Here is a 12,773-nt window from a genome sequence, read left to right as displayed (position 1 = left end):
AATAGACCACCTCCTGAGGTGAGTGTTTGCATGTGTTAACAGGTGTATCAAGTTGCAATTAATGAGAGCATAATGATGATGATGCCTATAAAAGGGGCTAAATCATCTACATTGATTTGTGTGACGCAAAAGTGGTAGAATATACTATCACTGCATGTGGCTGGGATTTCAGAGACTCTACTACCAGGCTGGAAGGACTCAGGAGCAAGAAACTGAGCAGGCTCAGTAATGCAGGTACAACAAAGGCTGCACAGGCCACAGTTTTTTAGGAGGTGTTTGAACCTGAACACATTGGCCGATGGTGAGGTCATACAGATGTTCTTGCTAAACCGTAACAACATTCCATCTGTATGCAGGGGTGCCGAGAGTGGGGAAGGCGGGCTTGCTGGAGGGGCCTGGGTCCAGCGCCACCCCTCCTCTCTCTTACCTCACAGTAACCCAGCACACACTCCCGTGTGCTGGGCTGCAGTGGGGGACTGCTTGCGGCTGCTGAGCAGAGCTGCAGCAGTCTCCAATGCCTGTGGGGGAGAGCTCCTCTCCCCAGCATACAGCTGCACAAAATTATGTTTTAACATTTTCAAGCCTAAGGAGGAGTGGTCACACCTCCCATTATTAGGCCAGGCACCTTCCCCCAACCCAGCATGAATCAGTGTCCCTATCTGTGGGTCTCATTCAGAGCCGCTCGTAAGCGGCCGCTCGTTCATTCCGAGCGATGTTCGCACATCTGCGCATGCGTATGGGTATTAGTACGCATACGCGAACCAGTCAGTGCGTCCAGAAATCGTGTGCTCGCAATATAGCGAATGCCTGCTATTTTGAGTGACAGGATGAGGCGTTTGTGGGTGGTAACAGGGGAAGGTGCTTGAAAACGGGGAGTGGAGATCAGAACGCAGGCGTGCCTAAAGGTCAAAACGGGCGTTTTAAGGGTGTGCATAATTAAGAAAGCAGCGTCATCAACCACGTCAGTTGGGTGTCTTTTAGCCAGAACTGCTCGCAATATTGCAGTAGGAAAAACCAACCACAAGACTAGCGAACAGTTCATACGCTGTTCGATGTACTCGATTAATCTAATAAATAGCGGACATGACGTATGATGCGAGCGGCCAGGGGGCGTTTTGTACAAAAAAAGTCTGCATGTTTTGTTCGCTCGTTGAGACATGGAGGCGTCAACAGACCGCAAAGAGCGAACGGTTAATTTAAATAGCCACCCCCTTTTTCTGAACGAGCGAGCGCAAATAGCGTCCGGCTCTGAATCAGACCCTGTATGACCAAGTCAAACTGGACCTAGACCCTGACTCAGCACGTTCCCACTCTGTCCAGGCCTGTATAAGCTTCTGGCTGTGTTGCACTTTCTGGCTACTAGGAATTTTCATACAAAATAGCAACCATAGAGATTGAAAGTAGCACAAGGGCCGTGTTCTCCTCCACAGTGAATTTCACATTCCACTTCGTTTTGGTCTTACCCCTCTGCCTGGGCGCCTCATCACTGCTGCCTGTACTGCTCAATAGGACCTCTTGATCAGCAACCTCCTCCGCCTCACTCTCTCCCTGCCTCTCCTCTGCCCTGGACATATTCCTATCCCCCTCCCAATACAAACACAAAACACACAAAAAAAGACAAACTACACACAAAAAAACACTGACAGGACAAAAGATAAAAACACAATCAAGAAAGACAGAAAAATGAGACAAACAGATAAACAACAAAACAATAAATAAGCACAAAACAACTTTCACACACCAAGCAGCAATCAATTCCATTAGCCAAAAATTCTCGTATACCAATAAACACACTCCTCACTGTCCCTCTGCAAACTCCAACCAACAAAGCCCTCAAAGGTCGATCTGTTTGTGGAATTTTTATATGCTTGGGCATTGTGTGCATGACGTGACTGCTTCAACCAATCAGAACATGTTTCTAGGATGATGCATCTATTCTCTCACGTGTTTTTCCAAAAACTCGCATGACAAAACACGTTTGCTTTCACCATCGAAAAACATGATTTTGCAAAACTCACTTCTTGGTAGATTTAAGAGTTTGTACTGGAAGAACTCAAGCGTGTTCCTGGGAACCTGTTTGAGTTTAATCTCCCCCAAACTCGATTCTCAGTAAATTTACCCCTTAGTGCCAAAATTAAAAGGTTGCAAATAGGTTTTGCCTTTAAAAAAACAAAAAATTGCTGCTATAAATGCAGCTGAAAAATTACTTTCTCAATCGGAACTTATTACATTTGGTTCTTAGGGGTAGATTTACTAAATGTTGGGTTTATAAATCTTTGACCAATGTTTTTGATAGGGCAATAGTAATGAATGCTAAACCACTCTAATTCAGCATTAACTAATATTGGTGTTTTTTAAAAAAAAAAACATCAGTCAAAGTGCCCCGATCATCGCCAACTTTGTAATACATGACTTCCATAATTTTGTTTAGGCCACTGAACACTTAAGTGCCTGGGAAATGTTGGCTGTGAACCAGTTTAGAGCTCACAGACTGGAAAGAGCTTTGGTCCATAAAGTGTAGGCCATACAATCTGGGCCACCATCACGGGGGGAGCTGCCTGTTCCGTAGTCCCGGGCCAAGAGAGACCTGGGGCCCGAGTGGTAATGGTGCTGATATGCACCGGCAGCCAGGGAAAAACCGCTCCGGCTGCTAGCCAATCACAGCTCGCAGACCAGCAGTCAATCAGGAGCAGCCGCTCCTGATCTGCACCACTGCCACCCGGGGCCCCGCTCTTTCTGGACCAGCTGAAGGTAGTCTGGTAAGTACATAGGTCCAAGTGCAGCTAGCCTCTCACTTCGCTCCCCCCTTCTCTGCGCCACCCCTCTAAGTCCAGCCAGCCTTCCCTGTGCCTCTCCCGTACTCCAGCCAGCGTTCCCTCCCCTGTGCCTCCACCCTACTCCAGCCTTGCCTGCCCAGTGCCCCCCCCCCCTTCCAATTAAGGTTCAGTCTTTCCTGCCCTGTGCTCCCCCCGGTGGTCCCTGCCTAATTTATCAGGACCGGGCCCCACAATCTCTGGTGGAAGTCCTGCATACAATAATGCATGCATAGGCTCTATATCATGTCTCTCCTGATCATAAATATAATAGCTGGATTCAGAGCCTGTCAAGGTATAGACCAGTGTCCGCGTACCCCCAACAGATCATGAGGATTTCTGTCTGTGGAAGCAGGTGGGATAGTTACTGACTCAACAAAATAGATAAACTCACCTGTGCATGATTAAAGAAATCCACAAATCATGACTTGGGGGTATCTGAGGAATGGAGCTGAGAACCACTGCTATAAAAGAAAGTATATTGAGGGATCTACATGGACCCTGAATATGATTCTGAGGCTTCTCCTTCCTCCTGTGTCTCTCCCCTCCTCATTTAAGCAGAATGCCTCAATAATGATTAGGAATGGCCATTGACTATCAATAGTTTGCCACCAATGGTCGATGATTTTGTCATTGATGGCGGAAGTCCAATGGTTTCCGCTATCAATGGCAGCATGTGGTGATGGTTTTCTTTTGCCCCGATGCAGGTGACACAGAGCTTAGATGAATGAATTAATTTTTTCATTTTATTAAAATATATTGTTTTATTCCCTATTTGCCCTTGTGGGCCAGTGGGAGTGCGGGCGGCCCGCTGTGGCAGAGACCCGTCGGCGGTCTCCAGAGCCGGCGGGTGTCCCCGGCATCCAGCTGGGGTTCTCTGTGTGTGAGGACTCGGGCCAGGGAAGCTTACTCGATCTACAGCGACACAGCCACCGGGTTAAGCGGCAGCGCTGAGCGTTCTATAGGACGCTCTGCGCTGCCCACTCAATGTAAAAGCTGCTTGGTGCAGCCCGGGAGTAAGTTCCCGTGTAGCACCATTCAGATATGAGCAGAGTAATTTCTCGGGAGTTAACTCCCGGGAAATTCCCTGGTCAATTAGAGGGTCGGTTGCCTTTCAGACATATATGAGATCCTGGGAAGCCAAATTCCAAGGAATCTCAGTATCTGAAAGGGGTATAAGGGGCCCATTCATCAAACGATAAATGACACGATAACCATGCAGAAATGCTAGTTTCCGCATATTTAAGTTACCTAGCCATACATCATCAGGGGTCCAATAGGACCCCCTTGGTATTCAGCAAACTCTGAAAGTTTGCTGCCAAGAACGAGCACCATCTTCAGACGGCACTTGCTCTCGTAACCCCGCTCAGGGGCGTACCTATAATGGGTGTAGGGTGTGTGAGGCATACGGGCCCCTACGTCCAGGGGGGCTCTGCACTGCACAAAAAAACGGCGCTTTAAAAACGACTGGAAAATGGCAACCTGCGCATGCGCAGTACAGGGAAAATGGCCACCGCAGCCATTTTCCCGGTGACCTGTGCATACTCTATAGACTCTGGGCGCACTCTAGTGCCCAGAGTCTATAACTTCGGTGCTGGCCGCGGACATCTCGGTGCGCTGCCGGCCGCGGACATCTCGGTGCGCTGCCGGCCGCGGACATCTCGGTGCGCTGCCGGCCGCGGACATCTCGGTGCGCTGCCGGCCGCGGACATCTCGGTGCGCTGCCGGCCGCGGACATCTCGGTGCGCTGCCGGCCGCGGACATCTCGGTGCGCTGCCGGCCATCTCGGTGCGCTGCCGGCCGCCGGACATCTCGGTGCGCTGCCGGCCACCAGACAGAGAGAAAGGGGCCCGTGTCAGAGACTGCACAGGGGCCCCCTCTTCTCTAGAAATGCCCCTGGCCCTGCTCCATCCAATGGGAAGGAGTTCCGGGGATGCGAAGAGGGATCCAAGCGGATCCCTCCACCGCCTCCTCACTACCTCCATGGCGGCTTTGCGCATGCTACAGAACATACGGGGAGCGGAGGGAAAGGCACTATACAGGACATACATTATTTTGTGGTGGGCATATAGAACAAAACACTCAGGACACCGGAGAACATGGAGGCTCCCGCTTCCGTGTGCCAACCTTGAAGGGCACCTCCCCCATTGCCTACCTAGGCAATATTTCCCTGCCACTCCAAACCCACCACAATAAATTGCCAGGCGCCCGCTGTGATGGATAAACTGCAAGTGGTGCGCCAGGCCCGATTGTCCCTGGCTCCCCCATCTTCAGTCCCCTCCTCCTGTGGCTGTCTCATACCCGCAAAAGAGCAGTGCAGCAGCCTGAGCCAGCAAGCAAGAAGACGTAGCCCCGGGCCGACGATCCTGTAAGAAGCACAGCACAGAGCGAAGAAGCAGACATCAGGTTAGTAAAAAGAGAGAGGTTGGGGGGGCACCAAGTTGTTAAATATTATATATTATTTTTATTATTATCCTTTATTTATATGGCGCCATATAACTGAAGGGTATGTGTATATGGAAGGGGTGGATGAGCATAACTTTATATATATATATATATATATATATATATATATATATGGGGTACAACATTATTAAATATATTCGGACCTCTCAGTGATACTGCGCTTGTGTGGTCTACTGACCATACATATGCTGCCGCCATTGCCAGGGAGGGGTCCTACAAAACACTCTCCTGTTTCTGCCATTCTGTAGCCCATATACTACAGCGACTTCCACCACATCTACAGATGGCGTTAGCTGCCAAGGCCAAACCCCAGAGTAGGGAAGGTAAATCTGAAAGCTTTGTGGGGTGCTTCTGCTTTCAGAAATGGAGAGATAGCTGCACAGTCCCTCCATGGTACATATAGGGAATAATATTTGTAGGTAGCCCCCAAAAATGGGTGTTTTTTGGGGGATATCTTGCTAATATTATTTGATAAAAAGGCCCCATAGAAACAATGTACTATATGTGCACCATATTTGTTCCCGTTTTGGGTCGGGGGGTGCCACACTCTAACTTGCCTCTGGGTGCCTGGGGTGAACTTATGCCCCTAATAACGCAGATCAAACAAGGAAGGTGGGGAGGGCACAATACAGGATATACAGATCAGGGGGAAACCAATACAGATGGGGGGGGCACAATATTAGTCATACTGGTTATGGGGGAATAGAACAGGACATACAGATCAGGGGCATGTAGGGGTGTCTGATGGGCCTATAAGGGGACATGGAAAACTCCTGGACCTTTTTCAACTTTCGCCCCTTGGTCTGCACAGCAGCTGCTGATCTTTACTAAGTATTGATCCCAGAGGCGTTTCTAGAGAGGAGGGGGCCCGTGTGCAGTCTCCGACATGGGCCCCCTACTCTCCGCCCGGCGGCCGGCAGCGCACTGAGCTGTGCCCGGCCAGTGCCGGAGTTATAGACTCTGGGCACTAGAGTGTGCACATGTACAATCATCAGACTGTGTATGTGAGAGCGGAGAGTAATGTGTAGGGATCCCAATGACCCCTCTCCTGGGAAGTTTTAAACCATGTAGCCCATATGCTACAATGGATACCCCCATTTCTAAATGTAATTAGGCCACGCTCAGCAATGCTTTGTATACCGGAGCCTGGTACATTTATAGAAACCTATGGTGGCTGATTTTGTGATCAAAGTAATATCTGTTACAGTCCCCAGTACATATATTCAGGGGGGCTACTAATATTTGTGGATACCCCCAAAAAAATGACTGTTTTCGGGGAAAACTTGCAAATATTTGATATTAAATATTCAGCATAATGTGTATATTATTTATATATATTTTACCATATAATAAAAAACGTTTGATGTAATCATTGCCAGAGTCTCCATACCTTACTGACTGCTACTCTCACAGGGTCAACAAATTCTTACTGATATGACTGTTCCTGTGCTGTATAGCTGCTAGACACAATCATATATTATATACAGGCTATATAGCAGCTAGACACAATCATATATTATATACAGCAGCCTTGGAGAGAGAGATAAGGTGGAGAAGTTGTCCAAAGCCACCAATCAGCTTCTGTCATTTATCTAGCACAAAATTTGAAAGACAGAAGCTGATTGGTGGCTTTTGGCGACTACTCAACTGTATCTCTCTCCAAGGCTTGATACATCTCCCCGACAGTGCTATGTCCCCTTTCACTCAATTAGCAAGTTACATTTGGAAAACATGCACTGTTTGGGGTCCTGGGGACCAAGTTTGAGAACCTGTGGTCTAGTGTGTATGTACCCAGCTTAAGGGCTGGCTCCCTGCTAACAGTAACTTAGTACCTCGGTAACACCACAGTAATGAGCTGGTCACCACAATGTAGAATAGCATAGGGCACAGTTTCTCAAACTCGGTCCTCAGGACCCCACATGGTGCATGTTTTCCAGGTCTCACAGAACTACAGGTGAAATAATTAGCTCCATCTGTGGATCTTTTAAAATGTGTCAGTGAGTAATGATTACACCTGTGCACCTGCCAGGAGACCTGCAAAACGTGACCTGTGTGGGGTCCTGAGGACCCGAGTTTGAGAACCACTGGCATAGGGCATACAGGACCAGCTTGTCCCACAGTAAACAATACAAGCCCTGGACAGTCAATGAAATAACAATAAACCTAACATACTATGGGCGGGATGTATTAAGCATGGCATCCGTGATGCGTTACATCCCCCCTGACTTTGGGTACATACCGAGGTTCATTACCGCAGTATGTACCAAGAATTTCACAAAGGACAGCTCTCCCGATAAGAGGTGTCTTTTGCGATTGGCCCCAGACAGAGTGGCCGCAGGGGGTAATGGGAGGGATCCGTTAAGATTCCTCCCAGCCTGGAGCGTCCCGATAGGAAGCCCACAGGCTTCTATTGGGTAACGCCACCTTAACAAATTTAGGAAATGCAGTAAAACCCCCGAAACTGCATTTTCAGGGGTTTTACCGCATTTTCCCCATTAGTACATCCCGGTCTATGCCTATTAATGACAATTACAGCCTGATATAATCACAGATGGGGCAATATCACCTGTATAACAGTCCCAGCCACATGACCTATAACAGAGTATTATATTTGCATGTTTGTCCTGGGTATGCACCCTCTATTTGGATGTTTGCTTAATGCTAAATGTATAAATTAAGTTGTGAATTTTTTAATACCAAAGAATGACACAGCCACCAAAAAGTTTCTCCTACACCATTTCCCACACAGTTCATGTTTTGCATGTCACCCAGCAGGAGCACAGGTGTATTTATTACTCACTAAAGCTGGCCACACACTAGACCAACTTACATCCAACCAGCCAACTAGTTGATTGGTTGGAATGAAAATCTGGTAAGGTATGGGATTAACTGACAATCAGCAATTTGCTCCCAAACGCCGGAAAATGAACAAAAACTGTTGTTTGAACAAATTGTTTAGATCAAACATTTAACAAACTTGTCTGATGTCATTTTCATCTGTTTTCTGGCATTTAGGAGCAAATTGCTGATCATCATTTACTCCCATTCCTTACCAGATTTTCATTCCAACCAATCAACTAGTTGGAAGGTTGGATGAAAGTTGGTCTAGTGTGTGGCCAGTTTAACACATTTTAAAAGATCTACAGGTGAAGCTAATTATTTCACTTGTAATTCTGTGAGGAGACCTGGAAAACATGCACTGTTTGGGGTCCTGAGGACCGAGTTTGAGAACCTGTGTTCTAGAAAATAATAGCTAGAATCAGATTGGTTGCTATGGGCAACATCTCCATTTCTAAAAACTCTCACTTTAGTAAATATACTCCTTAAGCTGGCCACACATCTAAAGATTATCTGTCCATCCAGCCAACTAGTTGATTAGTTGGAATGAAAATCTGATAAGGTATGAAAGCAAATGACAATCAGCAATTTGCTCCCAAACGCTGGAAAATGGACAAAAACTGTTGTTTGAACAAATTGTTTAGATCAAACATTTAACAAACTTGTCTGACGACGATTTTCATGTTTTCTGGCATTTAGGAGCAAATTGCTGATCATCATTTACTCCCATTCCTTACCAGATTTTCATTCCAACCAATCAACTAGTTGGAAGGTTGGATGAAAGTTGGTCTAGTGTGTGGCCAGTTTAACACATTTTAAAAGATCTACAGGTGAAGCTAATTATTTCACTTGTAATTCTGTGAGGAGACCTGGAAAACATGCACTGTTTGGGGTCCTGAGGACCGAGTTTGAGAACCTGTGTTCTAGAAAATAATAGCTAGAATCAGATTGGTTGCTATGGGCAACATCTCCATTTCTAAAAACTCTCACTTTAGTAAATATACTCCTTAAGCTGGCCACACATCTAAAGATTATCTGTCCATCCAGCCAACTAGTTGATTAGTTGGAATGAAAATCTGATAAGGTATGAAAGCAAATGACAATCAGCAATTTGCTCCCAAACGCTGGAAAATGGACAAAAACTGTTGTTTGAACAAATTGTTTAGATCAAACATTTAACAAACTTGTCTGACGACGATTTTCATGTTTTCTGGCATTTAGGAGCAAATTGCTTATCATTTACTCCTGTACGTTACCAGATTTTCATTCCAGCCAATCAATTAGTTGGCTGGTTGGATGTAAGTTGGTCTAGTGTGGCCAGCTTTATTGTGTTTATTGTCAGGTGATCACTTGTCAATATCAACCCACACAGACAGAAACAGTGATAAAGCCGGCAGATGGGAGATGGCACTTCACATGCACAATCTACCCTATCTAGGCACCTCAACATTCGGGGGTACCGTGTGATCAAACAACATGCTGTACTGCAGTAAGTGTTTAGTACAGAGATGAGGGATTCTAGTGCCCAGATCTACCCCATCCTGGCATCAGTAAACGCAAAGGTCCCCTCATTTGATGCGGTAAGTTCAGGGTTGCCGACACTGAACTCCCTCCTTCCGGGAGGGAGCTGTCCGGCAACCACAAGGGGGAGTATAGCAGGCAAAAAAGGGGCGTGTCGCGGGGGAAAGGGGGCGTGGTTCAGAGGATGACACGTCTTTTGGGGGCATTGAGATGCAGGGGGCGGGGGTACGATGACGCGATTCAGCGCAAATCGCGTCATCGGCCCCCCGCTGCCGGGGTTAATGCAGGTGAGTCGCTGGGGCCGGGAGACTTGCCTGCCTTTCCGGGGGGCCGGGAGCGGCACCCGATTTTCAGGAGGCTCCCGGCCGAATCTGGAGGGTAGGTAAGTATGGGTAAGTTGTTTGTATTTCAAAATAGCATGGGCTACCATGTTTTGCCTGCACAGTTTGTGTTCCAAGCACTTACAAAATGATCATGCACTTTTCTTATTTAGAATCCATTTTTTGTGGTTATGGGAAAAGTGGATTAATATGAAAGCAAGAACCACAACGTGTGTCTAGGTGGTGTTAGGTGGGAAAAACAGGACACACAATGCTCTTAGTTTACTTTCAATAATTGAAAAATAAAACACCTTTGGCCATGGGTGTGTCTTCGCATAGGGAAAGCACTAATGTCACTATTGTGATAACCAGTTTAACGGTTATCCATGCGCAAATGCAGGTTTAACTTCCATGCGGACCCCAAGTTTAACGAGCATTGATAGACTTTCTAAGGGATGTGACATGAGCAGAGAATTCAGATTGCTGCATGAGTCCGGCAGGCAGCACAAACGGAAAGACTGAAAACACCGGTCCTATGCAGCCAGCGTCTGCGATCGCGCACGCAGAGGACAAAGCTCCAGCGCCTCAGTTACCACGGGCATTCTGAGTGACCATAGACTCAGATTTCCGGAGCTGCGTAAAATGCTGCGTTTGTGTACGCAGCTGCGGCCAGTGATGAGCGCTCGGGTGGGCGTCTCGATACAAGATCTGTTGCCTGATACTTTAGCATATTTTACTAATTGGTAAGCTGCACAATTCGCAAATGCGTTTGCATTAGCGCACAACCCTTAGACGCACTGTTACTGGTAGCGACTGGTACTTTTTCCTGCATCTTTCTTCACTGCATACAGTCACTTGTAGTGAACCAGGGACACTAGATTAGATTAATTCCTATGCGACTAAAAGTACTACAGTTGCAGATTAAGTATGACGATGCATGCAGTTTGCGACTGAGCTGCACACAGAAGTACATGAAATGCTTCCGTAATCATTGTACCCCTGCCGTGTACTTGTGTAGACCCTCCAACATGACCCATTCCATTAGGGTTGGCTGTATTTCCCCTTCGTGCTAGGGACCTGGAAGTGACATGAGGGCAGAAGTGCAGTTCCTGCCCATGACAGCCAGCTAAAGAAGTACTTTGTCCCCACTTAAATAAGTTTGTTTGTCCCCTTGCGGGCTCGCTGCGCTCGCCACGCTTTGGGCACGGTGGCTCGCTGCGCTCGCCACATGGTTATATTCCCCCTCTATGCCCACTTGGATGGCAGGGAATGACGCTGGACACTGGCTGATGACGTCGGGGGTCCTCTCCGAAGGGGATTTAGACATTACCATTCCATTAGGTACAAAATGCTCTGCTCCTGGACTTCCCTCTTAATTTATGATTGCAGTCACCTGTGGTGAAATAACTGTCTCATCTAGTTCAACACAGGTGACAGCAATCATAAATTAGATGGGAAGTCCAGGAGCAGAGCATTTTGTACCTAAAGGCCCCCATACATCAGCAATTGATTGTGTATAAAAAATCTTTCCCTTTTTCAAATCGATTGCAGAATGGTTACAATCGATTGAAAAAGGGAAAGATTTTTATACACAATCGATTGTAGCAATTCTGCAATCGATTGAAAAATGGAAAGATTTTTGTACACAATCGATTGCAAATTGCACATTTGCTGCAATCAATTGCTGATGTATGGGGGCCTTAATGGAATGGGTCATGTTGGAGGGTAAGCTTTTCTCACATTAGTTATGTGAATAATACACATTTTTAGAACAAGCCTCTGATGGGACTCTTAAGCGTGGCTAAGTCGCACCACAGGGCTATTTAGCACAATTTCAGCAAATGGTGTATGTGGACACATCTGTATGTATCTTTCTCAGCGTCGTACATAAGGGGTAACATCAGGGGTACATGTTAAGCAGATGTCAAAGGGTTGCACGGGGGGGACTTAGGGCTAGGCACCCCCCCGAGAGGGTTAGGCTAGGGGGAGGGAGGGTTAGGCACCCCCCGGGGGACTTAGGTGTAGGCAGCGGGGAAGGGGGGGTTAGGCTTAGGCACTTGGGGGGGGTTAGGGTTAGGCACCCCTAAGGAGAGTTAGGGTTAGGGGGGTTGGTTAGGTTAGTAAGTACTTACCTTAGGGACGATCAGGATTTCCAGTGCTGTCGGGCTTCCGCTGCCGGGCTCTGCTCATCTGTCGGACAGGCGCTACCGGGAATCGAACCGCCGGCAGGCTATATTTCGGACCGATTCCCATATATCTATAGCCTGCGTGCATACATCATATACTGTATCTATAGCCTGCATTCATACATCATATCTATAGCTTGAGTGCATACATCATATATCTATAGCCTGCATGCATACATCATATCTCTATAGTGTCACGATCCAGTGCAAGTGTTCCTTTGTGGAGGACGATAAGCCGGGGGGTTCGGGTGACTAGGGAAGTGACTGTAGCTAGGTCTCCTAGTTGCGGTCTAACTCACTTGGTGGTTTTCTCCAGTGACCCCTCCAATTGGGATTTGGTTTTCCACTGCACCAAGTGAGCAGGTCGCGGCCCTCTGGACAAGTACCTGGGAATGGCAGAAAACCGGAAACTATATTAAACAAAGCAAATGCTAGAGCACAGGAGATAAACTGGATGCTTGAATATTAGAACGGAACAGAATACTGGAACACAAATAGAAATCCTGATCACAGGCTAGCATGAGGCTTGCACAGTAGCTCAGGGAGATGTGAACACTGGCAGGTACAGGAGTTTGCTAAATATGCAGGTGCTGGCTACACAGACAAACACAGAGCAGAGTGGACAAAGG

The sequence above is a fragment of the Taudactylus pleione genome, unplaced genomic scaffold, assembly GCF_031769625.1.
Source record: "Taudactylus pleione unplaced genomic scaffold, aTauple2 ptg000848l, whole genome shotgun sequence".
Taxonomy (NCBI): domain Eukaryota; kingdom Metazoa; phylum Chordata; class Amphibia; order Anura; family Myobatrachidae; genus Taudactylus; species Taudactylus pleione.
The sequence above is the reverse complement of the archived record's forward strand: the minus strand, read 5'-3'. Positions refer to the sequence as shown.